Source organism: Dipodomys merriami, unplaced genomic scaffold (genome assembly GCF_024711535.1).
Source record: "Dipodomys merriami isolate MVZ:Mamm:240054 unplaced genomic scaffold, mDipMer1.0.p SCAF_15, whole genome shotgun sequence".
In the NCBI taxonomy this organism is placed as follows: Eukaryota; Metazoa; Chordata; class Mammalia; order Rodentia; family Heteromyidae; genus Dipodomys; species Dipodomys merriami.
In genome coordinates this window covers 15,780,177-15,805,402 of record NW_027202826.1, presented here as the reverse complement: position 1 = coordinate 15,805,402, position 25,226 = coordinate 15,780,177, and the positions used below count along the sequence as shown (strand labels likewise).

The 25,226-nt window shown below is 37.8% G+C and overlaps 1 protein-coding gene and 1 non-coding gene across 5 annotated transcripts in view; both read right to left on the bottom strand.

Annotated features, from left to right (window-relative positions):
• Window positions 1-25,226, bottom strand: part of Bmpr1b (bone morphogenetic protein receptor type 1B) — a 301,468-nt gene that overhangs the window by 144,471 nt on the left and 131,771 nt on the right. The window lies entirely within an intron of this gene.
• Window positions 277-417, bottom strand: LOC138827078 (U4 spliceosomal RNA). Its single transcript, XR_011371948.1, has one exon. It is a non-coding gene; the product is annotated as a U4 spliceosomal RNA (small nuclear RNA).

Here is a 25,226-nt window from a genome sequence, read left to right as displayed (position 1 = left end):
AGTCTTTTGAGGAACCTCCATACTACTTTCCAAATTGGTTGAACAAGTTTACACTCCCACCAACAATACAGTAGGGTTCCATTTCTGTCCACATCCCCTCCAGCATCTGTTGTTATTATAGCCATTCTAACTGGGGTGAGGTTGTTTTGGTTTGCATTTCTTTTATGGCTAGGGAGGTTGAGCATTTCTTCATGTGTCTATTGGCCATTCTTCTTTCCTCTTCAGAGAAGTTTCTCTGTAAGTCTTTTTTTTTTTTCTTAAACACGATTTATTCAGTCTCCGTAGAGACTGTCAAAAATTGCCAGTGCCGACTATATTGCAAGTCGTCACGGCGGGGTATTGGGAAAAGTTTTCAATTAGCAATAATTGCGCCTCGGATAAACCTCATCGGCTACGATACTGCCACTGCACAAAGCTGTCTCTGTAAGTCTTTAGCCCACATATTTATTGGGCAGTTATTTCTTTGAGGATTTGTTGTTGGGGGATTTAAATTTTTAAGTTCCAGGTATATTTTAGATATGAGATCCTTGGCCGTTGTATGGCTAGTGAAGATCTTTCTCCCAACCCATGGGCTTTCTTGTTTCTCTTTTAGAACTGTAGTTTTTCCATAATTGTTTCACTATTTGTTGGGTGTATGGAAAGCAGATACCATGGCTCCTACTTCCAAAAGAAGCTCTCGATCAAAAGTGTCCAGTATTCAAAAAGCACAGAAATTAAGATAATCAGCAAAGAAAGAGAGTTAAAAACTATAATTAGTAGATACCAGATCTTTGCTCAGACCACACAGAAGATGTTCAAAGGGAAAAGTAAGGGTACAGAAGAGTAAAATCTGACTTCATCAATAGCTTTGAAGACGAAGTTGAGTAGGAAACAAGGAATAAATGATGATACAAGACAATGTAAACTCTGAAGTTGGGTAACGAACTCTACAGTGACTCAGTAAGGATACTGCAGTCAGATTCAAAGGGAAAGGCAGTGCTCGGTATGACTCTGCTACAAAAAATGAATGTCCAAAACTTTCAGCAATTAAAATGAAGGGTAAGTAGTAGGGCGGGAATCATATTCACTGGGACTATAGCATAGTACAAATTGTCTGAAAACATAAACCATAACCTTCACATTGGTGAGAAAATAGTCAATAATGAGGAAAATCATACAATACATAGAAGTGAGCCCTAACCATAAAAAGTAATCTCAACATACTCACTCTTAGAAAAACACATTTATTTTTATTTATCATGATCTATAGCCAGATTCTTTCATCCCATAAGTACTATGATGCAGGCTCACACAGTTTGGGGGTCTAATAAAATATCTTCCTATCTAGAAGATATATGCTAGATTCTCACACACATGCATTCAACATATGAGTCTAATATAAAGAGGTAACTAAATATGCCTGTGGAGGGCACCTCTGGTGTACTAGTGAAACGTATACACACCTTGAATTCGGGTTGCATATCAGAAACATCTGGATTGATTCTTAAATCTGTTCTCACTCAACATTAAGGACCCTTATACCCAGAAACCCAGTGGGGACCAAACATATGTAGTGAGCAGCTTTGCTGGGTTCGAAAACTGAATCTCCACAAGGGAGCAGGCTCCATTTGTCAAAATGAGATAGGAGAAGTTATCGGTCCATGCAGACTGGGAAGCAATGCCTACCTTACAGGCCTTTGAGGCCAATGTGTATTAGCATAACAGAAGTACATAAAACACGTAAAGGAAGACAACTGTGTTGTTTTTATTTCAGGTTTTGTCGTGTTCTAGAAAGATTTTTCCAGTGTTCCAACAGTTATGAGTTACCCTAAATAATAAACATTTAATCATCTGAAACTTTGAAACATACCTAGAGTAATTCTTAAAATGGAAAACAGCATCATTGACATTGCCACACAACAATTTTATATAGTACTGAAAGGGAAACATATCCATTTTCATATGATGAAATAAAGACATCCTAAATTCAGCAACTACCCAACTACATAATATGTTGTGACTTAATTACACATAGTGTAATTGATTTGAATGAATTTAGTGATGTCCATATAAAATGTGATTAAGGGACTGTACAAAATAAAACATATACATAATAATAAAAAATAATAATCCTGGATAGACACTAGTGCTCAAACCTGTAATCCTAGCTACTCACGAAGCTGAGCTCTGAGGATCAAGGTCCAGCCTGGGCAGGAAAGTCCATGAGACTCTTATCTCTGATTACACACACACACACACAAACACACACACACACACATGCACACGTGTGTGCACATACATACAAAGCCAGAAGTGGAGCTGTGCCTCACATGGTAGATTACTAGTCTTAAGCACAGAAGCTCAAGGATAGCTCCCAGGCCCAGAGTTCAAGTCCAGGAGTGGCAAAAAAAAAAAATCCTTGCTTACAAATAACTTAGTTACTTGTACTTTAGAAAATATGGAAATATTCAAAATAAAACTATGAGGGTATCACACTATTTTTACATATAAGGAAGAAGATGGCATTTAGAATAGCATGCTCATTAACTGTTTGGCAGAATATATGACAAGCGCTATTGCAAACTACAAATATTTACTGTGCATATACTATGAGCCAGGTGCTGTTAAAAGAATTGAACACAAAGATCACAACAAAGCCGATGAAATTTCCTTCCCAGCTAGTGCTTATACCTTTGTGGTATGGACACATGATTCAGAACTAGAGCATATATTCATGGTCAGTGCTAAGGAGAAAATAAAGCAGAGAAAGATCTCTGCTATGTTGACCCAGCTCGTCCAGCAAGAACGTAGGACAAAAATAACCCTAAAATGCAAACAAGATATTGCTAAGAGATGGGACTTTGTCAAGAAATGTGGAAAAAATAAAACAAAAAGCTTCGTGTGGGCTACAAATATTCTGAGACTATTATTTGATGTTAAAAATCAAGACTTTCAGGTTTTGGACAGATTAAACACCCAGTTCAGTGGCCTAGCAACTGCAGGCCACTGAAGGAGCAAGTGTGTCAGTGAGAGACTGCAGGGCAGTGATTGGTGGGGCCTAAAACATCCACAAGACCCAGGACAAGGGTGTCAGTGAACTATTCCTGTCAGAAAAGCTGCTGGAAGATCCATTCGAAAGCAATAATGCAAAAGTAGGATCTGTAGGCATAATAGTCAAGGAGAAGTAAGTAGGGTGGAATAGAACCCCAAAATATATGGCCAATGCTTGAGAATGTAGAACAAACGCTGAAGAAACTAAATGTACCTGTGGGAAACATAAAAGAGATAAAATAAAAAATACTGACTTCACACAGGAAGGATCCAAGAGGGGTCTGTAACACCAGAGGCCAAAGTTGTGCTAGGTGTCTATCCATCCCAGAAGCAGCCCTGAGGTTTTAGTAAAAGGATCAAAGCTAAGGCTAAATTAAGAAGTCCAGTCACTTCGGGTTTGTGACTCCTCCAATATTCTCCCCAGCTAACATTCTCGTGGCTGAAATAGCAGTGTATATTTTCTGACATGCAAATGCCTGGTTTAGTAGGCTTCCTTATTTTTTGAAGAAAAATATTTTGCCTGGAATTCAATAGATCATTTGCATTAAAAAAATTAAAAACAGTCCATGAAAATAACTTCCTTTAATTTGCCATTTTATTTTTTTAACTAAAAAATACCACTAATTCTTCATTAGGTCCACAGCAGTGCATTATAATATTCTTCCAGCCAAAGCTCAGGAGATTTTATGTTCTAGAGGGGAGGGAAACTGAGGCAGGTGAGTCCTCAAGTTACCATCAAAGTCTAATCTCTTTAGCTTTGGTCCTTTCTGAGCACGCAAAGCATAATAAACCATGCAAGCAGGATTAAATAATACTGTCTGGAAAGATTCCAGGAATGTACAAAAAATAAAGACCACGTCCCTGAACATAAAGGTATATGTATAGTTTATATTTGCATTACTTGAAAAGGTAATCAAACAACTAAAACGCTATCATCACCATCCTTTGGAAAATATCCTCTAGTGACCTAAAAAAAAAGACCATTCTTTACTCAGAATAAAAAATACATTTCCAAAACTGTTTTATTTTAAGCTTTTAGAGTAGTATGATCAGAACAACCTCTTTTGCCTGGGCAAAAATTCTTGCAAATAAAAATTACTGTATTACAAAGAAACTAATAAGAAATGCAACTATAGGAAGTTACTTTACCATCTATGTGACTGATACATATTCTCTGGGAAACAAGGTTGTGTTTGTACAGTCACCTGCTTTCCGAAGAGCTCTGGATCTCTGTAGAATAGTGCTAGAGAGACAATAGCGAACTTCAAACTATTACAGAGCCATAGTAATGAAAACAGCTTGGTACTCACCCACAAACAAGCCAGAAGACCAAATGGAACAGAATAGATGACCCAGAAACAAGCCATTTAATAAGGAAGCCAAACACAGGCTAGAAAAAAGACAGCTTCTACAACAAATGGTGCCGGCAACACCGGAGATCTACGGTTGTCTCAGTCCAAATACCTTTCGTCATTACCCCCAAGAAAGAAAGAGTTTTTATTTCTACTTAGGAGAGAGATGAGAAGTGCCTAAAGAATCCAAAAAGGCATAATCTTATAGAGAAATATCAGGAAACTACCCCTTGATTCTGTGGTTTTATTTCTCTGTAAGTTTTCAGACCTTGACTATAACATTTGAAGCATTTTGTCTTGGATCTCCAGGCATTTCCTTATCCTGTCTCCTCTTGTTCATCCCAGAATAAAACAGATCTTCCATTACAGGCTGGCCAATACTTCTCCAAGGCCCCTTGCTCTCTTCCGGAACCTCAATAGCTGTGTTTCTTAACTTTTTTTCCAGCATAAATCTACCATTTCCATTTCAAATACAATAAATGTGAATAATCTAAAATTATTGTCAAACTCTGAGTCTTAAATTTTTACATGTACTTTAAGTTCAACTAATACAATGAAGGAAAAAGTCAGGCATGGAAGTTAAGCCATAAACTCAGTTGAGAACACTTAGGCCCCCTCTATGTTATACCTAGCCAAGTAAAATTTCTGAAAATACCCAGGTACTAGAAAATTTTTCCATATGCTGCAGTATAAAGAGTTCATTACCTAAAGAACATCCAACTATACAATGGGTCACCCCCTGTGACCCACTTAACAATTTACATTTTTATTACACATTGAATAAGCAAATCTATATCTGAAATTTCTTACTGCAAAAAGTTCACAATATTTTCCCCCTATGGGTACTTAAATGTTCTCTTTTAAAACATTATATAGTATAATCACTCCTGATATTATTTTTATTTCTATATTGTATTTTTATTATTATTCGGATACTTTTTTGAGGAAGGTCACCAGTCCTACCCATTGAAATATCATTGTAATCTAAATATTTATAAGTCAGTTATATGAGAATTCTCACTCTTACCTAGGTAGGTTTGAAGTTCATTTTAGTTTCAACATGTGTTCTTATACAATGTATTCCCAGAACAAGAAAAATTACCAGACCTATAAATCAGACACAGTACAGTACTAGTTTTCCAACAAAGCTGTGTTATTGCCACTTAACATGTGGTGAGAAAGATATTGCAATATGGCATATATCAACTTTCATCCTATTTCAAAAGTCAATATTTAAGCTAAGGTAGTCCAAAGCCAAGACTTTGGATTGAGAGAGAGTCAAAGTTTTGTTTTGTTTTGATTTTTTTCCTACAACTGTGTGGTCGCATGTCTATTCTCTAAGTGCTTTGCTGGCTAATGCTTTCCCTGTGTGCCAACAAACTCGCTTTCCAGTGTTTCTTTGTGTTTTCAAATCCCACAAATGTTCCATTGTTGGATCCCGAGCTATTGCTTTATGTCCTGATCAGAACCTAAGATGTGTTTATCATATCAATACTCCCACGCAGACATGTAAACATGAGAACACACACTTACAATTTACTCTTTCAGTCTAAACTCAAGTGTATTTTCTTCAAAATACACTAGGAAGAACACTTTTACACTCTCCAGCCAGAGAAATTCAGAATAAATCAGTCTCACAAACATTGATCCACTTAAATCAAAGTTAGTCTTTATATTTTGTTTCTAATTTATTTCAGTGTTTTAAGCAGAAAAGAAATTGGCTTTTGGAAAAATAAAACCCAAATTAGAACTCTAAAACTTCAAATTGAAGTCTCTACCATAGGCTGGGCCAGAAAATAAATGGATTTACCTGGAGTCTGAATAGCTAGGTCTCTAACAACATTAACACCTCCCATACCTAGGGAGTGTACCTCAGATTTCTCAAGTCGTAGGAAATACCATAAAAATAACAAATCTTGGTGGAGGATAAACTAGGATTTTGATATATGTTAGCTCATCTCACTTTCAAAACTATGAGAAAAGGGGCACTAACTCCATTTAAAAGTAGGATCATGGGGGAAAAAAAGGAGGAGGTAACAATGTTTGATAGGAAATGTACTCATTACCTTACTCATGTAACTGTAAACCCTCTGTACAGCATCTTTACAATAAAAATATATACAAAAAATAAGAAGCCTAAAGCTGAGTATGGTTGAACATACCTATAATCCCCACACTTTGATAATCCACAGTCAACCTGAGCTACTCAACCACACTCAGCCTCAAAAATAACAACAAAAAGGGGCCAGAGAGAGGTTTTCATTTGGCTAAAGGTATACAGAATTCTTTTGTACATCCACGTGGCTGACTTGAAAAAGTAGACAAAGTAGAGGAAGAAAAATTTAATGGATTGCCAATTTTGCATTGCAAATACAATCTGCTTTGAACTGCAATCCTACCAAACAATATCCAAAGTAAACTGTCCTCTGCTTTTACATGACCAACTGCCCAGGCGTTTAACTTTCAACTAATCGATCCACAAATAAACAGTAAATGAGAGAAGACACATAAAGGTCTGTGCAGTTAAGCAGATAGGCCAGGTCAAACTCATCAATAAAAACATGTTAGCTATTGTTTCAGTGAAATGTAAATAACTCTCAGAAGGTAAGTAATATTGATTTGGAACAAAGTATTTTGGTATTTTGAAATAATATCAGTAAGTAAAATGGGTAGTGGATAATGTCTGGGTGCTAGGAGTCAGGTTCTAGTTCTGGCACTCACTTAGGACAATGATGTGGTGAAGGAGTAGGCAGAGACAACTCAGAAGATTTCTTAGATGACCCGAAGGTGGGCGTGGTCTTGGTGAAAATGTAACATTGGAATACACAGAGAAAAGGGTAGCCCAGGAAGAGGATGTAGCTTGAGTGAGAATTAAAGGCTGGAACAAACATGAAACATAGAGATCTTTTTATTTGAATAAATAAAGTTAAATAAGCAAGTAGGGAAAAAAGAGGAAGTAACAAGAGAGATCAGGGCAAGAATATGAAGAATCAACCAGAAGAGAAAATGTAAATAGGAAGACGTGCTAAGTGTTTTATCACAGGAGTGATACAGGCACTCCATTTCAGATTGCTTATCTTGGTATTATAGTATATGAAATAGATAAGAAAAGATTGCAGCTGATTTCAGAAAACCGTTAACAAGGTAACTAAAGTATTTCAGATACGAGGTGAAAATAATTAGCATAACACACACACACACACACACACACACACACACACACACATTCAAAGAAAGACAAGTCAATAGGCTAGCTCGGGGATTAAAAAAAAAAAAATTCTTTCCACCAGCCGAGCCTGATGTCCAGCTGGAAACAGATGTTCAGTTCTCTCATGCTCAACAAAATCCACAATTAACAGGCAAGGTCTAAGATAGCAACTTTACAATTCTGCCCACACTCTTGTGTCATGACCTCTGATGGGATCCCTGAAGTCTGGTACTAGGGCGTCAACTTGAGTGCCAGCCACCTCAGCATTCCAGCAAACAGGGAGAGGATGGAAAAAGAGGACCAGGTGATCATTATGAGGACAGTTCTGAAGGTCACAGACCCTTCTACCTGGCTAGCTCTCTAGTGACACACGGAAGCTAGAGGAGACCCTGCTTCACAAAACAAATGTCACGATATCTTCTTTTATCATCCCCTCTGGCTAAACGAAAAATTCACTTTGCACACCTCTAGATGCCTGGCCTGTCTAGAATTTCTTACTGGCTGAAAGGTACAGCATAAACTGTTTTCCTTCTGTCTGTAGTAATAAAACTATACAACACTATAAACATTTTCCATCTTGAACTCCAAGATATTTGGTTTTCTGGCTAGAAACAGTAAAGCTTTTGTTTTTAAAATTAAAGCAGACCCTAAAACCTAATTTGTCTCAGAATGCCAAATATTTTTCTCTACTGTTAAGTTGTAACATGACTAACACCTACTCCAAAACCACATGGCTATAAAAGAAATTCACCACATTGTCTCTAAAATGAGTCCTTAACATTGAGGAGAGGAGGGACAACCATGGGAAATGATCAAGATTTCTTAAAGAGTCCAGTGTGCAGATAAACCGATAGTTGTTCATCCGTTATCATGAGACATTTCACTCCGAACTGGTAAACTTAGATAGACTATTCCTTTTATTAAGCTATAATTTGACTCTTCTTTAAGGATGACTGCCTTTCTTTCCAGAAGAAAGCCACATTCTTTTTGGGTTGTTTCTTTGCTCTTTTGGTACTGGGATTTGAACTCAGGCCTTCACATTTGCAAGGTAGGTACTATACCATTTGAGCCATGCCCCCAGGCCTGTTTTTCCTCTTGCTATTTTTGAAAGAGAGTCTCATGTTTTTGCCTAAGGCAACCTGACTGCAATCCTCTTATTTATACCTCCCACATAGCTAGGAATAAGTGGAATGACAGATGCATACCACCATGCCCACGTTAATGGCTGAGACAAAGTCTCCCTACATTTTTGGCCAGGGTTAGCCTTAGATGGAGATCTCAGGCTCAAATCTCTACCACCCAAGTAGGCAGGATTACAGGTGGAAGCCCCTGAGCCAGGCTGGTTTTGTTTTCTGGAAAGAGTCTCACTGTATAGCCTAGGAAACTCGACCTTCATATCTAACCAAGACTGTTCTCAAATTTGCAATCTCCTGCATCAGATTCCTGAGGGGTAGAATTATGAATGTGAAATACTCAGCATAAAACTTCCATCTTAAATATTTACCTAGTTTCTGGCCCACTATGTCTGCAAAATAAAAGAAAATTTAGCCTATCAGACTGGACTAACGAGGTAAAAGTGCTTGTTGGTCCTTACAAGAATGCAATAATTCAATGTGTTGAAAATAGCCCCAGTTTAAACAATAGTTCAAAGACTGCTGAGCTTTTACTTTGACATGGAAAACATGTAGACAAATTCAATTAACATTTAAAGCTTTGAAAATTAATTTTCAAATTATCTCTCACTTTGGCCTTTTAAGATTTCACTTTTAAGGACATTACAAAAACAATAAATAATGCACAAGATTTTTCCAAGTCGCAACTAAAGTCATATTCTCTACCGTGGCTTTTATTTCAGATATATCTCAACTCACATAATATTTTTATTACCTGACATTTTAATCAAAGATCAAAAACTTCACTAGCCAAAGCATTTCCAAAGTCTGTGAAGTAAATTAACTTTATGAAATGGAACCCAACTACATATTTTGTAATGAAATTTTATATTACATTTCAAGAAAGAATGTTGTCTTTATAAAGATAGCCAATGTGGCTGAGACATAATAATGGCAAAAATATTTAAAAGAAATGCGAGAAGTAAGAAGTATTTTAACAACCCAAAGGCATATTCAACTTCTCTAAACGATGCTCACTGGCTAAGGAATTATCCAAGGCCAGCCTGACTGAGCGTGGCATCTCAGACCTGCAATAGGGCCACAGAACACAGAGCAGGGATGAGGCATCACGTGACACCATCTTCCAGATGTTTTAGGAGGCTACGAAATCCCTCAACTAGCTACCCATTGCCAAGAATGGGTAACACAACCATTTTAAATGCTTTGAAAAGGTATTCCTTTTTGTGACACTAGTGATGTGCGACTGATTTCCTTTTGCATTATAATAGACAACAATTTGTAAAGTAAAAATGTCTATAACTTTCCTCATGTTCTTTTTTGTGTCACTATCCAGTTCAGTAAGCTTTAGTAGGTACTCCCATCACTCGGACCCAACCCATAAACCATTAGACCTTGGGTTTCAATCCATTGTGAAATCAAATTTCATATTTAGGCCCTCGATACCTTAGAATGTGATGTTGTGGAGGAAGGGTCTTTGAAGACATAATTAAGTTAAAATGAGACTCTAAGTGGGGGCCCTAATCTAATATGGCCAGTGTCTTTATAATATGAAATCCAGACACACAGAGAGACGCTGGAAAAACGTATGCTCACCGAGGAGCACCCATAGAAGAGGCGCAGGAGGGCTATAATCCACAAGAACCCTAAGGATAACTTGCTCTTGGATTCCTAAACTCTAGAGACACATAGCCTATAGCATTCTCTTATGATATTACAGAGGCCTCAGCAAACTGATATACATAAGGAGAGAAAGAGGACAGACAGGGAGAAAGAGAAGGGGGTAGGGAAAAAAGAGGGAAGAACAGAGGGAGGAAAAGAGGGACGGAGAAAGACAGAGTCTATCTGTCTGTCTACCTGTCTCAGTCTGTCTGAGATTAAACCCAAGCCTCAAACAAACATGCCATACAAGTGCTCCAACAATGAGATAATCCGAAACTCTCTTTCTTGTATTAATAACTTAACCCACAGCATGAGCATGTAGAAGGCATGCTCACAACCTAAGGAAATAAAATGAACACAGCTACAAAGGTACAAACGAGAGCCTGGATCTGCTTTCCATTATCGATCACAGTAACTGAATGAGAATAACTCACACAGAACACCATTGCTAGCACTGCTTTTTCAACAGAATGATGATACATGATGGATGGAAAATTAGAACATTGCCTTTTTCCTTTTAGTCCATAAACATTTGCAAAATGTATGTAATAATCCAGTTCCATAATTAATAATGGCACCTGTTTAAGAAAGTTGTTTTCAGAAATGTTCAAGGAGTCAAATTTGGCATATCACCCATATCTCTATCTTGGCTCCAACTATGCCATATTTTTTACTTCATATCCAACAAGAGCCAGAATGTAAAAAGTTATTATTAATCACTGATGCAAACATCTACATAGTGTATATCTTTTTGAAAGGCATATGTGATTATTAGTACCATTTATGATGACCAAAGGCAAACTGGAATATATCCTATTTTCAACTTTAAGAGTTTATGAACCTTTAAAAGAAGGAGCAAAATTAGAATTCATTCTAAATACACCCCAAAGGCTGTGAGGGGGTGGGGGAAAGACCAAAAGGAAGAACTACAGAGAATCCCTCTACAGATTTGTCCACACAAATTTGTCTTCTTGAATTGCAAGAAGAAACACCCAGAACAGAGGAGGCAGACAATGTACACTGTGTGTCCATGAAAATAGAAACCCATCTCGTACTTTACAGCCACACCTCATATACCACCGTGGAAGGCAGGTCTCCTAGATGAAGTTTCAAGTTTCACAGCCATGCTGAAAACCAGCACTGTTAACACTAATTCATAGCAAGATCCAGGCATGAAAAGAAAAGAGATGGGCAAAAACACACTTGAACTAGGGCCCCAATTAGAAGATTCACAGCCCTTGCCCTACTGATCAGATAAGCCAATAACAGTCCCTGTATGCTAGGTGCATTGACAGATGAATCCACAGTTTAAAAGCCTGTGTGTCCACTTTCATCACAATGGTGGATGATCATATTTATAGGCCTCATAAGTAATGTTTATTTCCTTGGAAATAATTTTGATTTCTTTGGTGTCACATGGTACAGCCTATTTCTCATCAGAAAAAAAAAGATAAGAGTTACAAACAAATTAAATTGAAACTACCAAAGAATGGCCTTGATCAACTGAATTTATGGTTTTCCTTTAATACAATTTAATTCAAAGTATATTTCCAGCAAAGGGTTACACCTCCCCCCCACACCAAAATTTTATGGAGATATTTGTCAATGATCCACAATTTTATTTATAATGTTTGGAAAGATCAGAGTATCAAAAGTTGTCAGAAAGCAATTCTGGTCTGTGAACATTAGCCTAAGTAAAGAAAAATTAAACATAAAATTTGACCATGTAAGTATTTGGAAAAACTCAATACTGTGGCCATTTTTTCCCTCTGTAGATGGGTTTTGCCAGTTGTTTTTAATCATATAAAAAAGAAACCATTATAATCTAATCTGCTGACCTAAATTATTTTTTGGAAAAAAAAGCTTATTTTTCAAATAAGCTACTCTACATTCCTAACCAGGAAAGCTTTTATGTCCTGTGTTGTTGTTGATAATCACATTACGTCTTTATGAGGAGAGTGTTTTCAGAAAAAAAATTTCATTTAAAAAGAAACACATAAAACTGTCTAAAATGAAATGTTTATGAAAAATGACAAAGCACAATTGGTTTATGAATCATAATAGACTATAACTACAAAATCTTTGATAGCCAGGAATTGTGAAGGCTTTTGGTTAATTGTTACTTAATTGAAACCAAGGAAGGCTGGTAGTTATAATCACAATTAAATAAGAGCTATGGGCAATATCAGATTCCGTATTCATAAGATGGAAATCATTGTGGCTAACCACCTTATAGACTTGCTGTAAGAACCAACAGTCCTGTGGCAGAGATAGTGGTACATAGGTATAATCCTACAATTTGGGAAGCTGAGGCAGGTGGATTATGAAGCAGCCCAGCTTCGGGGTAAGACTGTCTCAAAAACATCCAAGGTAGGGCTGGGAAGGCAGCTTAGTGGCTTAGTGGTAGAGTGCTTGCCTTGCATGCATGAGGCCCTGGGTTCGATTCCTCAGCACCACATAAGCAGAAAAGTCGGAAGTGGCATTGTAGCTCAAGCTGTAGAGAGCTCGCCTTGAGCTGAAGAGCTCAGGGACAGTGCCCAGGCCCAGAGTTCAGGCCCCACTACCAACAATAAATAAATAAAATAAAGGTTAAAATGTGCAAAATACCTAAACAACGCTTACTTGGTGCAGCACGTGTCTCCCTAGTGGCTGCTCTTAGACTGGCATTAGCATTGGCTAAAAATCATCCCCATTATCGGTACCATCCGGAGGTTCTCTGCCCATTCACATACAACTAGGAATTCCAGGGCATTCAAAGTGTGCCAGGAACGGTGTTCTGTGTGACCTGTTTGATCTTCGAGCTATCATTTTGACACGGGCACTGTTATTTCTATTATAAAGGTAACAAACATTCATTTTTATAAACATCATTTTATACATTCACATGCCCATAGCCATTGAACCTTCATGATATGATCCACTTTGATCTCACGGTGAATGTCTAGAGTTCTGTATGATTCATCATGTCCAAGTGTATAGTTTGTCTTTTACCAACCAGTGTGTGTTTACTTATAGATATATATAGTCACTTTCTAGTTATCACAAATGAGGGGAACCATACAGCCTATGTTTCTTTGGGCCTGGCTTACTTTGCTTAATATAATTTTTTCCATGTCTTTCCTTTTCCTAACAAATGGGGCAATGTCATTCTTTCTGATGGAAGCATAGCATTCCATTGGGTATATATACCACATTTTCTTGATCCATTCATCTACTGAGGGGCATCAGGAAATAGAAGAGGTTTTATGTTATTTTGCTTCTTGGTTTTTTTTTTGTTTGTGTTTTCTCCTTTGTCACTTTTTTATTTCTGTACATTTTGTCTTATATGTCAGCTTATCTGTTTTGGGGAGGGTAAGATGGAGCACAGAAATGGTGAACAACGGGGGAACAAATGCAGCAGTGATACTCACTAGATACTAAGTTGAAAATGAGCTCTACAACTTGTGGAATAGGGGTGTTAGGAGGAAAAAACTGGAAGCAAACAAGGGGAGAGGTGACTCTGTTCAAAAAGAAATGTACTCATTACCTGACGTACATAACTGTAATCTCTCTGTATATCACCTTTACAATAACAATAAAATAAAAATGTAAGAAAAGTGAGGCACAGAAAGATCAAATACTTTGCCCAGGGTCAGATGACAATGTGAAGGCCTATGTTATGATCCCAACCTCTTAAACTCTCCAGTCTCCACTCATACTACCTTGACTCTCTTTATGAGTTTATGCAGTTCTCATAATAATCCTCAAAGATGGCTGTCAATCTCACACCCTGAAATCCCAGTTCTGTGTGCTACCTACTACAGCAAATATGGCAGTCAAAATGACTTGCGTGCATACATAGAAGGCTTAATGAATTTTTCCCAAGATGAAGAGTTTATAGATCAAAGTCTGAAGCATAGTAAGTCTAACTCTTTTCATCCAACCATTCAGATACAAGGAAAAAATAAAAGCTAAGAAAAGTTTATAGAGAATGCAATTTAACAACACCAAAGTATGGTCATGAGCAAGATTTCTTCTAGATTCTGAGAAGTAAACCAGCCTTTAATCCACTCCAATCAGCGCTTGTTGATTTATAATAAATAGTGAGAAAGGATAGATTTAGTTTATGTCCACCTTACCTCCATGCTCTCAGTAAAAGTAAAAGCCATTGGTTAGTCCTGAGAAATACAGAAAATACATTCAAAGAACTCAAACTAACATCCATGTCTTATGAAGATGAATCGTAAAAAGTTCCTCCATTCTTGAGTAAAAAAACAGTTAAAGAGCGAGGAAGAGAAGAGAACAGAGGCTTAAAGTCAGCGAGACTACAGGAGAAGACCAGGTCAAGCACATGCAAAATGTTAAGATAGGGTTGTCATAGCTTCAGATCCATTGGGGCATTCTAAAAAATCCCTCACAAAGATAAAATATCCTTCCTCCAGTAATACATAAGAATGAAAATTGAGTACACTATGGGATAAGGATAGAGTGTAGCTGTCTATCTCACTTGGAGAAAATAACTTTGGGGGCTTTATGGTATGCATATGCCCTGTGCTCATTCGACTCTCCTACAGAGGCTAGATTGACTCCAGCAAAATAATTAAATCTCAATGCTAAGTCCAATTCTTTTTATTTTAGCATATTTAGCATATTTATGACTCTATTAGATAGGAGTGACTTAATTTATTTCCTTGGTCGCCAGTACTGTGACTTCAACTCAGGGCTTCTTGCTCTTACTCAATGTTTTCATTCACCACTGGTGCTCTACCACTTGAACTATACTTTCATTTCCTGCTTTTGCTGACTGGAGATAAGAGTCTCTCAGACTTGTCTTCCTGGTTTGACTCCAAACTGAGATTCTCTATCTCAGCCTCTTGAGTTTATGGGATGACAGGCAGGAGCCACTGTTGCCTGGCACAATTCATTTTATAGATGAGAAAATTGAGTCTTAGCTAAGAAATTAATCTGAGGAATGTGATGAAGGTACAGTTATTTGTAAAACCTCTTAGCAAGGTTACAAATCCCAAACTGCTTTGCTTCCCACCAAGCCAACTCATAACCTCTAAATATCTGTCAATCCTGCAACAATTGCTTAAATTTTACTTAGTAGGTTCACCTTTGTGATCTTTAGCCCTCATAAAAGGAAATTATATGAAAGCCTCGGGCAGGTACTCTGTTTCTATTGCCTGCAAGAAAATGTTAACTAGCTTAGGATGCTTCTACCTTATTGTAAAAATATGTTCCAAAAAGAGAAACCCAATAGCAATGAAGAAAGGAATGTAATGGCAAATACTGAAACCAGAGTCTAAATAACACTTCTTCTTTTCACATGAAACTTCTGGAGAAGAAATGCAACCTATTTCTAAACACACACAAAATACTCCACAAATGCAAAAAAGAAACACTACACAACCATTTCTATTTGAGAAGACACAAAAACAAAAAAAAAGAAACACAACTACAAAAGTGATAGTAAACCCTCTATGACACATTTTTCTATACTTGCTAGTGAAAGAGAAAGTCTTTCTTCTAAAAAGTTAATGTTGTAAGTGGCACTGTGGCTCAGGTGGTAGAGCACTCACTTTAAGCTGAAGAGCTCAGAGACTGCACCCAGGGCCAGAGTTCAAGCCCCACAACCAACAAAAATAAAAAAGTTAACGTAAGTGTGATTTTTAAAATATTAAACATTTCTTTAAATGTTAATAATTAAGGGTAGTGAGTCACTGAGTGGTACACAAAATTACTACACATTTCTTTTTGAGGCATTACAAAGTCTCAATGAGCTATCTTCTGTCTGACTCAAAAGAACATGCCTCTATTATCCAACATGAGGCTGTGATCAATATGCTTAAATGATGTCCTCTGAGGGAGTAACAGATTTGTGGCTGGCACCCAGTAGACACACAATTAACATTATTGAATGAATGAGTTCTCATTTTCAGACTAATTAGTGCTATAAATCCATCCTGGCAAAGAAAAGTTGCTCTCTTAACTGGCTCCATCTTTCAATCTTCTTCAGAATACAATTTATTAACAAATGCATTTAACCCAATGTACACCTTTCAGAAAATAGACATGTTTTGCTTCAAGGCATCTTTTTTTTTTTTTTTTTTTTTTTTTTTTTTTTTTTTTTTTGCTGGTCCTAGGGCTGGAACTCAGGGCATAGGGCTCTTGCTGTGTGCTTTTTCAGCACACAGCTGACATGTGAATACTAAAACTTTTTGATCATTCATTGTAAACAAGATCTTGCAGATTTGTCTGCCAGGGTTGGCTCCAAACTGAGATCCTATGATCTCAGCATCCTGAGTAGCAAGGATTACACCTACTAGCTCTTTGTATCCTTTTGCCTACTTTCCAATCACTATTGTCAGAGAATAATGATAAACCACTGAAACACTTTCACTGTCTCCCTGTGCTAGAAAGCAACAACCTCACTCCTGAGCAAGCACACATCACAACCTTCCAACCCACTTTATATCCACCTTCTTACATAGGCTGTCATGTAACAAACCTGTGCTAAAACTATACATTTTCTTTGAAGAAGAAAATCTAAAACAAACACTCATATCATTTCACTAATCATCAATCAAGAAGTAGAATAACCAACCCATAAACCCAAGAGATTCTGCCCAGCTGCTTGGATCTGGAATCACAGTAGCCAATCACAAATGAGGATGTGTTCACTTCATTACAGATGCTGCCCATGGTTGTATGAATAGATAAAGAGGTGATTGGATTATTGAAGAAAGGCCAAAGGTATAACCTCCTTTCCTAGCAAGTGCCAGGCCCTGACTCCAACCCTAGTCTAATCTGCTAAGAAAAAGAAGGAAAAAAGATGTAAGATATATGCTACAGGCAGTGACATGAATTACAGTTCTGTACCGATTCTGTGACGGTATGTTGAACAAGAGGTAAGGATTTAGTCCATGTGCTAAGTGATTCCTGCCCCTGTTGTGTTATGAAATGGTCCATGCATGAGGCCCGTGTCATTAGTAGATCTGTTAACAGCTTCACAGTTCAGAATTTGGCTTCATTTGTTAAGCATCAAGCTGCCCTATCACTTGCAGAGAGCTGAAAAGTGGCTGCAGTTCATAATGCAAAACTCACACAAGTGCACAGCTGCTGTTCGTAATTTCAAAGAAGTCTGTTATAACAATGATGTCACGGAAAAAGGCTGGAATCTATTTCATGGCCCAGACAGTCAAGCCATTCAATCTCTCCTGTCAATGGAGGAGCACAGCTTGCACTGTAAACAGTATAGAAGCATTACAATAAGGCAATCAGTTCATTTATAAAAATAATAATAATAACTTAAAGTATTACTGAAGGCAAGTAATTAGGCCCTCTCTAGTTCTACTTTAGTAAGTCTCCCTGACCATGGAACTGCATGGAGCTTTGCAAAAATCACATCTAAGTTAATAGGCTCTTGAAAATCATCTAAACCAACCATACTGCTTCAATTATGTATCTATGGAGTAAGCATCATAAACTAAATCGCAGTCTGAAGAGAAATGCAAGGTAATTGTGCACTATTATTACTAATGGCTCATCCCATACATTGTATCACTAGAAAAGTTATTGAAATTTTTTTGAGATGAAAAAGTTCATCCCATTGTAGAGGTCTTAAATTCAATTAATTTCAGATTCATGACAAACTAGTTTTTTTCTTAATCTTGAGTAAATTACCTGGAGTATTCCCTTCCCATTTCTTGAATAGCAAAAATGAAGAGAATGAAACACAGAACTACATGAAGTCCTGCTTTGTCACAAATGAATTTGCATTTGCAGTAATTCCCCAGGTCCTTGGGGATGAGCAGATCAAATATCAGTGATGGCAGGTAAGTCTTACCTGCCTGCACAGGGCTCGGTTCTAAGCAGGGGGTGTGTACAGTTCATCTCACCTTTAAACAAACACATGCAGGAGGTAATCAGATTCTCTGAAAGCACAGAGGGATGGGTAGGTTACACAATTCACCAAAGACCACATTCGTAGAAAGTGAGAGAACAAGACTTCACATTTAGGCTTCCTGTTCCCAGGCCTGTACTACCACACTGCCATACCAGACTGGTATTATATATGCTAGTTCCTCACTGAAGGATCCCTTATCCAAACTGCTTGAGACTGAAAGTGTGTCAGATTTGGGAACGTTTGGGATCTTGGAGTATTAGCATAGATCTTACCAGAAGATGATATTCAAATAGTTTCTGAGTTGGGAGCTGAGGTATAACTCATAAAAGATAGACCTAGAATCCTGAGGTGAAATGCAAAAGGCCTCAGATCTAACCAGCACTGTCAATAAATCATCAATGTCACGATTGAGATTTTTAAATTAGGATCTTCAACTCACACTGCAACAGTCTTTATGTGGAGAGATTTGATTGCATTAATTTTCTAGTTAAAAGGAAAGGTCAAGCGCAGTGTTTTTGGTTCACGCCTGCAATCCTACCTACTATAAAGGCTGAGATCTAACAATTGCAGTTCAAAGCCAGCCAGAGCAGAAAAGTCTATGAGACATTAGTCTTTAATTAATCACACAAAAAAGTAGGAAATGGAGCTGTGGCTCAAGTAATAGAGTGCTAGCCTTGAGCAAAAGAAGCTCAGGGACAGTCCCCAAGCCCTGAGTTCAAGCCCCAGGACTAGCACTCAAAAAAAAAAAAAAAAAAGAAAAAGAAAAAGACAAAAAAAACAAAAGGAAAGGAAAGGTCAAGTGTTTGACATGATGGCACACATATAATCTTATAATCACAGCTATTTAGGAGGACGAGGATGGAATCAGAGATGGGAAGGATTATAACCAAAGGCCAACTCAGGAAAAAATAAGCAAGAACTCCCACTCAACAAATAATGGTTGTTTATTGGAATGGTCATACATGCCTATAGCCCTAGCTAGACAGGAAGTGTAAGTTAGAGGATCATGGTCCATGGCCAACCTGGACAAAAAGCATGAGATCCTGTTTGAAAAATAAACACAAAAGCAAAAGAACTACATGGTTCAAGTGGTAGAGTAAACTGCCTAGTGAATATAAGGTTCTGATTTTAAGCCCCAGTACCACCTAAAGGGAAAAACAAGTCAAAATTTAATAAAATTGAACAGCGAAAGGTGATGATTGAGAATACCAGCTATGGTACCTTGGTATCATTGCCAGGAAAAGTAGTTCTCCAAGAGTATAACCATACATATATAAAATGATATACAAGTACACATATGCAAAGAAAGCTTTGAATCCTTCCTTAGATCATAATCAGTTTTGGTATGTCCATGATATGCAAACACATCTACAACACTGCAGATAAGACCCTGCCTATCTACCTGGATAGACTATGTCTGCAACTTTAGAGCAACATTTCTAAACATCTGCTTTCACTGGAATTGCACTGTAAGGTTGGAATTCTGTCCGAGATTGGCATGCGTAGGTGATAGTAACAGTTAAATCTGATACCAGCTATAAGATGACATTTAAACATGGTGTGGGCTACCATGGTTAACTACATGTAGCTTCAAAATAAATATTTATAGCTAAGGAGAAAACCCTCCATGAGAAATCGGCGTGAGAAACTGCTTTCTTTAATTTACTGCCTATTGAGATTTATTTGGTTGGTTGACTATAACAAGCAAAGAATAGTTTAACCTCAGTAGCATAAAACATATAAATATCCAGAAGCTCAAAAGTGTGCTTTATGATCTTGATAAGCATAGGATACATTTATAGAATTTCCTGCCTGTTGCCAGGCATTTATGATCACTAACCATATGCCCTAGATAGGAAACACATGTGTTTATTGGCTCTTCAAGGAGGTAAAGTAGAAGAGGTTCTTTGCACCATTTCAATTGCCCACCTAGCTCTAAAGTTTGTGAGAATTCAAGCTATCTCTCGTTGCATCTTAATACAGCCATGAAAAAGTTATTCTCAAACTCCATTTAAATTCTTCCTGGCCACGACATAAACAGACATACTACAATGCACCAGATGAAAATAAAGATTGACTCAGACACCACACACACACACACACACACACACACACACACACACACACACACACACACACACACACACACACACACACACACACACACACACACACACACACACACACACACACCACTCAATGTCCCCCCCCCTAAGTAGTCACAAGGTCAAGGTGCAGGTAAACCTTAATTAGACTAACTCTTAGTCTTTTACCAGTGCCCCAAAAATATGGAATCAGACAACTTCTTTGACAGAAGGCAGCCACAATGCAGGATCTGTTGGAAATGTTGAGATGCAGCTGATACCTGACTGAAGTTTGAGACCAAAAATAAGAGCTGTAGTGTGGCCTTGTTTGTGGACTATTGGATAAATGCCCAGAAGTGGGATTGCTGGGTCATAGGGAAGCTCTGTGTTTAATGTTTCGAGGAACCTCCACACTGCTTTTCCAGAGTGGTTGAACAAGTTTACACTCCCACCAACAGGGTAGTAGCAGACCTTCTTGGCCACGTCCCTCCCAGCACCTGTGAACTGTTAGATTTTTGATAATGGCCTTTTTAACTGGAATCTCCATTTTGTTTAGATTTGCATTTCTTTAATGGCCAGAGATGAACATTTTTTTCAAGTGTCTGTTGGCCATTCTTCTTCTGAGAAGTCTCTTTTTAAGTCAATTTATTACTTGGTTTGTTGTTTCCTTTAGGGTTTATTTTTGGAGGGCCTAATTTTTTGAACTCTAAGTATATTTTAGATATGAGGCCTTGCAGAATTGTTAACCATAGCCAAGATATGGAATCAACCCACATGCCTCTCAGCAAATCAATGGATAAAGAAAATGCAGTATATATACACAACGGAATTCTATGCTTCCATCAGAAAGAATGATATTGCACCATTCAGAAGGAAATAGAAATGCTTTAAAAAATTGTATTAAGCAAAGTAAGCCAGACACAGGGTTTCCCTCCTTTGTAATAATTAGAATGTGCCTATAAACACAAGTAAACACAATGAGTAGTATAGACAAATACACTTGGACATGATAAATTAAACAGGACTCTATAAACATTCACCCAGTGAGACCATAGGAGGATATTCTTAGCAGAGGATCACAAATGGGCTCAATAGTATGTGCATATGATCATATAAAATGATGCTTATCGAAATGAACTCCAAGAAATGGAAACAAGAGGTTTGTTGTTTTACTTTTTCTGTTTTCCCTCTCTTGTTGCTCTTTTATATTTCTGTACCTTTTGTCTTATATGTAAGTTTAACTGATTTGGGAAAGGTAGGGGGAAGCATTTAAAGCCCCAGGAAAGGGGAAAAAAAGTTCTTTACAACCATACCCTAACAACCAGAAGTATCAATGTTGATAGTCTTGTTTTTTAAAACAAAGAAAGGGAGATGGGAGAGGAAAGGTGACATCTGACTAACTTGTAATGATGTACAATTTACAACAAACAATTCAATCAAGTGACTAATGAGAATACTGTTGAAGTCTGCCAGGAATTTCAACAATGTGGGTACCTTTCAACCGTGGCAGGGGTTTTCTAAAATAGTTCTGATTTTAAAGATGATACCTTAAACAGGTGTATTCTCCCAGGTAATAGCTGAAGAAAGTTGTAACCAAATCATAACTATGGAAAACACTCAATATTCTTAAAGACTGTAGCATAACAAGTGAGGATTGCTGCTGTACATTCCTATACTACATTAATGGCATCTTTTTCCTGATTGCTTCTATAACAAAATAAGAAAGCTAGCTTGAGGCATCCAAGATCTAGTTAGCTATCAGTTTGGATTGGTCCTGCCTGTAACGAAGTATATGAGTTTTACAAGTAACAAAAATCAAGCACAAATGAGCATATTCCATTGGCCTAGGAAAATTACCAAATACATGCCTACAACAGACTCTGTAGCCTATTTTCAAACTGTAGTCTTAAAAGTTATCATGACAACCCAAGGACATTAAACACCACCATATTGTCAAGAACTATTAAATTTGTGTTAAAGAGTTTAGTTATCTTTTAACTCACAGTATTAGCTTACTTCATGCCAAAAGCAACGAACTTTACAACTTTGGGGGGAGGTAGTTGTGGAGATGGGAGGGCAGGAATGGTAGAGGAAAAGCAAACGAGGAGGCAACAATGCTTGATAAGAAATGTACTCATTACCTTGCTCATGTGATTGTAACCCCTCTGTACAGTATTTTCACAATAAAAAACTTTTTAAAAAAACTATAAAATTAATCTCAGGGTGTAGAAAAATTTTAAATTTGTAGTCATATCCATTTTTAAAGCATGCAAGGAATTTCCTTAAAACATTATCAATGTAAACATCTAGTTTCATCTCCAATTCCCATAATACTTTGCTAAGAGTTAGTGGTATCCATGTGGAATATGATAGCCCTAAAAACTGTCAGCTAGACACTAGTGTTGCTCACACCTGTAATCTTAGCTACTCAGGAAGCTGAGATCTGAGGATCCCAGTCTGAAGTCAGCTCCAGGCAGGAAAGCTCATGAGACTCCATTTCCACTTGACCACCAAAGAGCCAAGCCAGAAGTAAAGCTGTGGCTCAAGTGGCAGAGTGCTAACCTTGAGCAAAAAGTTCAGAGTAAGTGCCCAGACCCTAAATTCAAACCCAAGGACTAGCACAAGAAAAACAATGTTAAGTAGCAGAAAGGACACCGAGTTTCTGAGTTCAGATTATGGAATTGTCTTGAACCTAAAGCAAACTTCCCAGACCTATCTGTGTGTCGGTTACCCTTCCACATAGGGCTGTTATAGACACACGATATTGTCCATAAAGGATGGAGAACATGGTGCTGACAAATAGTCTAAGGTGTTTATTGAGAAATAAAAGGGACCTATTGTCGAGGCAATAGGGGAGGGCAGAGAGGGAATACCTAACTCTGCCAGGGAAGATATGGCAGAGAAAGCTACATTTCTTTTAAACAGAATAATGAATGATAAAGATTTGCCAAGTAAACAAAAGAAGAGGTAGAAATAGCAATCTAGAAATCTGGAAGAGCAAATATGAAGAAATAGAAATCCTGAATGGGCAATAGCAAATATACTTTTTTAATGACTATTAAAAATCCATAGGCTCTAGGTGTAGATGGAGACAAGGGAGAATGATGGAAGAGAACATGGTGAATCAGGACCTGGGTAGCATAGATTTGGTTTCTCTAGTCCCGAAGCCTAGAAGGATCATTTTAGGAACAGTGATGCTGATTCTGATGACTGAGTGGAAAAACCGGACAAATGGGCAGATGCTTAGAAGCTACTCTGAGGTCTAAGGGAGACAAAAAAAGGGTGTGTCTACAAGCCAAGGGATGTGTAAAGTGGAGAAGTAACCCCTTAATATACAGGGTTGCCTAAAACCTGAGCGAGGAGAGAGACAGGCAAAGGACCGAATGATGCTTCACCTGACTCCTTCCTAGAAAACAAATTCTCAGTTAAGAAAGAAATCGTTTTCCTCTCTCTTTAAAACTCTGTATCTCAATGTATAAACCAGAAGAAACAGGTCAAAAGTTATCGTTAAAGCCTAAAATGGAAACCACTTATCCACCCAATGATCTTGGAGTATCCTTCAAACAAAAGTTCAGATAACAGAATTGCATCTCCATTCCTCTCCCTCCCTCCAAAACACACCTGTCAAGGTGAAGAGTAAACACACAAACATACCTGGTATTCATGCTACAGCAGGTCCATAACTTCATCTCAAGACACAAGAATAAAGCCTGCAGTCACCCCTTCCTATTTGGCCTGCGTGCCTCTTGACCTCTAGACTTCCCTGGAAAGTCCTCATTCCCTAAACTGAAAATAGTGCTTCAATACCTTAACTTCTAAGACACAGCACCAACTGTCTCAGTTATCTTGACACACAAAACATGCTCTGATTTTCCCTTGACATCAATGACTTAATTTCCATTCAACATATTACCACAGCAACTGTGACCTGATTTAGAATACTAGCTACATAACTATGCCACTGGTATCTGTAGTAGTAGGAAAATACTGTGGTAAAAGCAGGAGTTTTCTTTTTCTTTCTTTCTTTTCTGGTTTATACAAGAAACATTCACTCCATGTATACCCACATTCTTGACCAGTTTGAAACCTAGAATGTGAAATAAATAACAACACATCACTTGATGTTCTAACCTGAGGCTTGTATTTTAACCCTCACCACCACAACAAAACTTACACCTACAAAACCTAAACCTTTCACTACAGCACTGGAGGAAGCATGATGTCTTTAGAAAGGCAGAATATTTTCTCCTTAAGGCTTATGTCTGTATTTACCTACCTGTTCATCCCTGCTGATATCCTCTGAGTGTCTACTAAGCCTCAAGCATTTTCCTACAGAGAGAAATGTGAAGAACCTTGAGTATTGTTTTGGCTGCCAATAACTGAATGAGAGCAACACTTACCCAAGGCTCACTGCTTAGTCCTTAGATCAGTGAAGACCTCTCAAAAAGTTATTCCTAAATATTTTGGCTACATTAGACATACATACACACACACACACACACACACACACACACACACAGAGGTTCTATCCTTCTATTCTGTTTTATTTTCTGCATCACAGCCTTGTCTGAAGTTATATTACTACATGTTCATGTGGGCAACATCTGCTTTGCCAGCCACAGCAGAGCTGAGAAAAACTGGGCTTCTCCCCTCTTTTATCCTCAGGGCCTGGAATGGCTCAACACACATTTGGGGGTGTCGAATGAATACTTCCAAATCCACAAGCTACCAAACTATTAGAACTGTATCCTAAAGAAAACTCTCACCAGGAAACAAAACATATTTAGTATACAAGAGCCAGGGAGATCCCAGATCCCAGAAACTGACAGCCCCATATGAACTGATGTATCTAATTCAGCTTCCAGCCAGTGC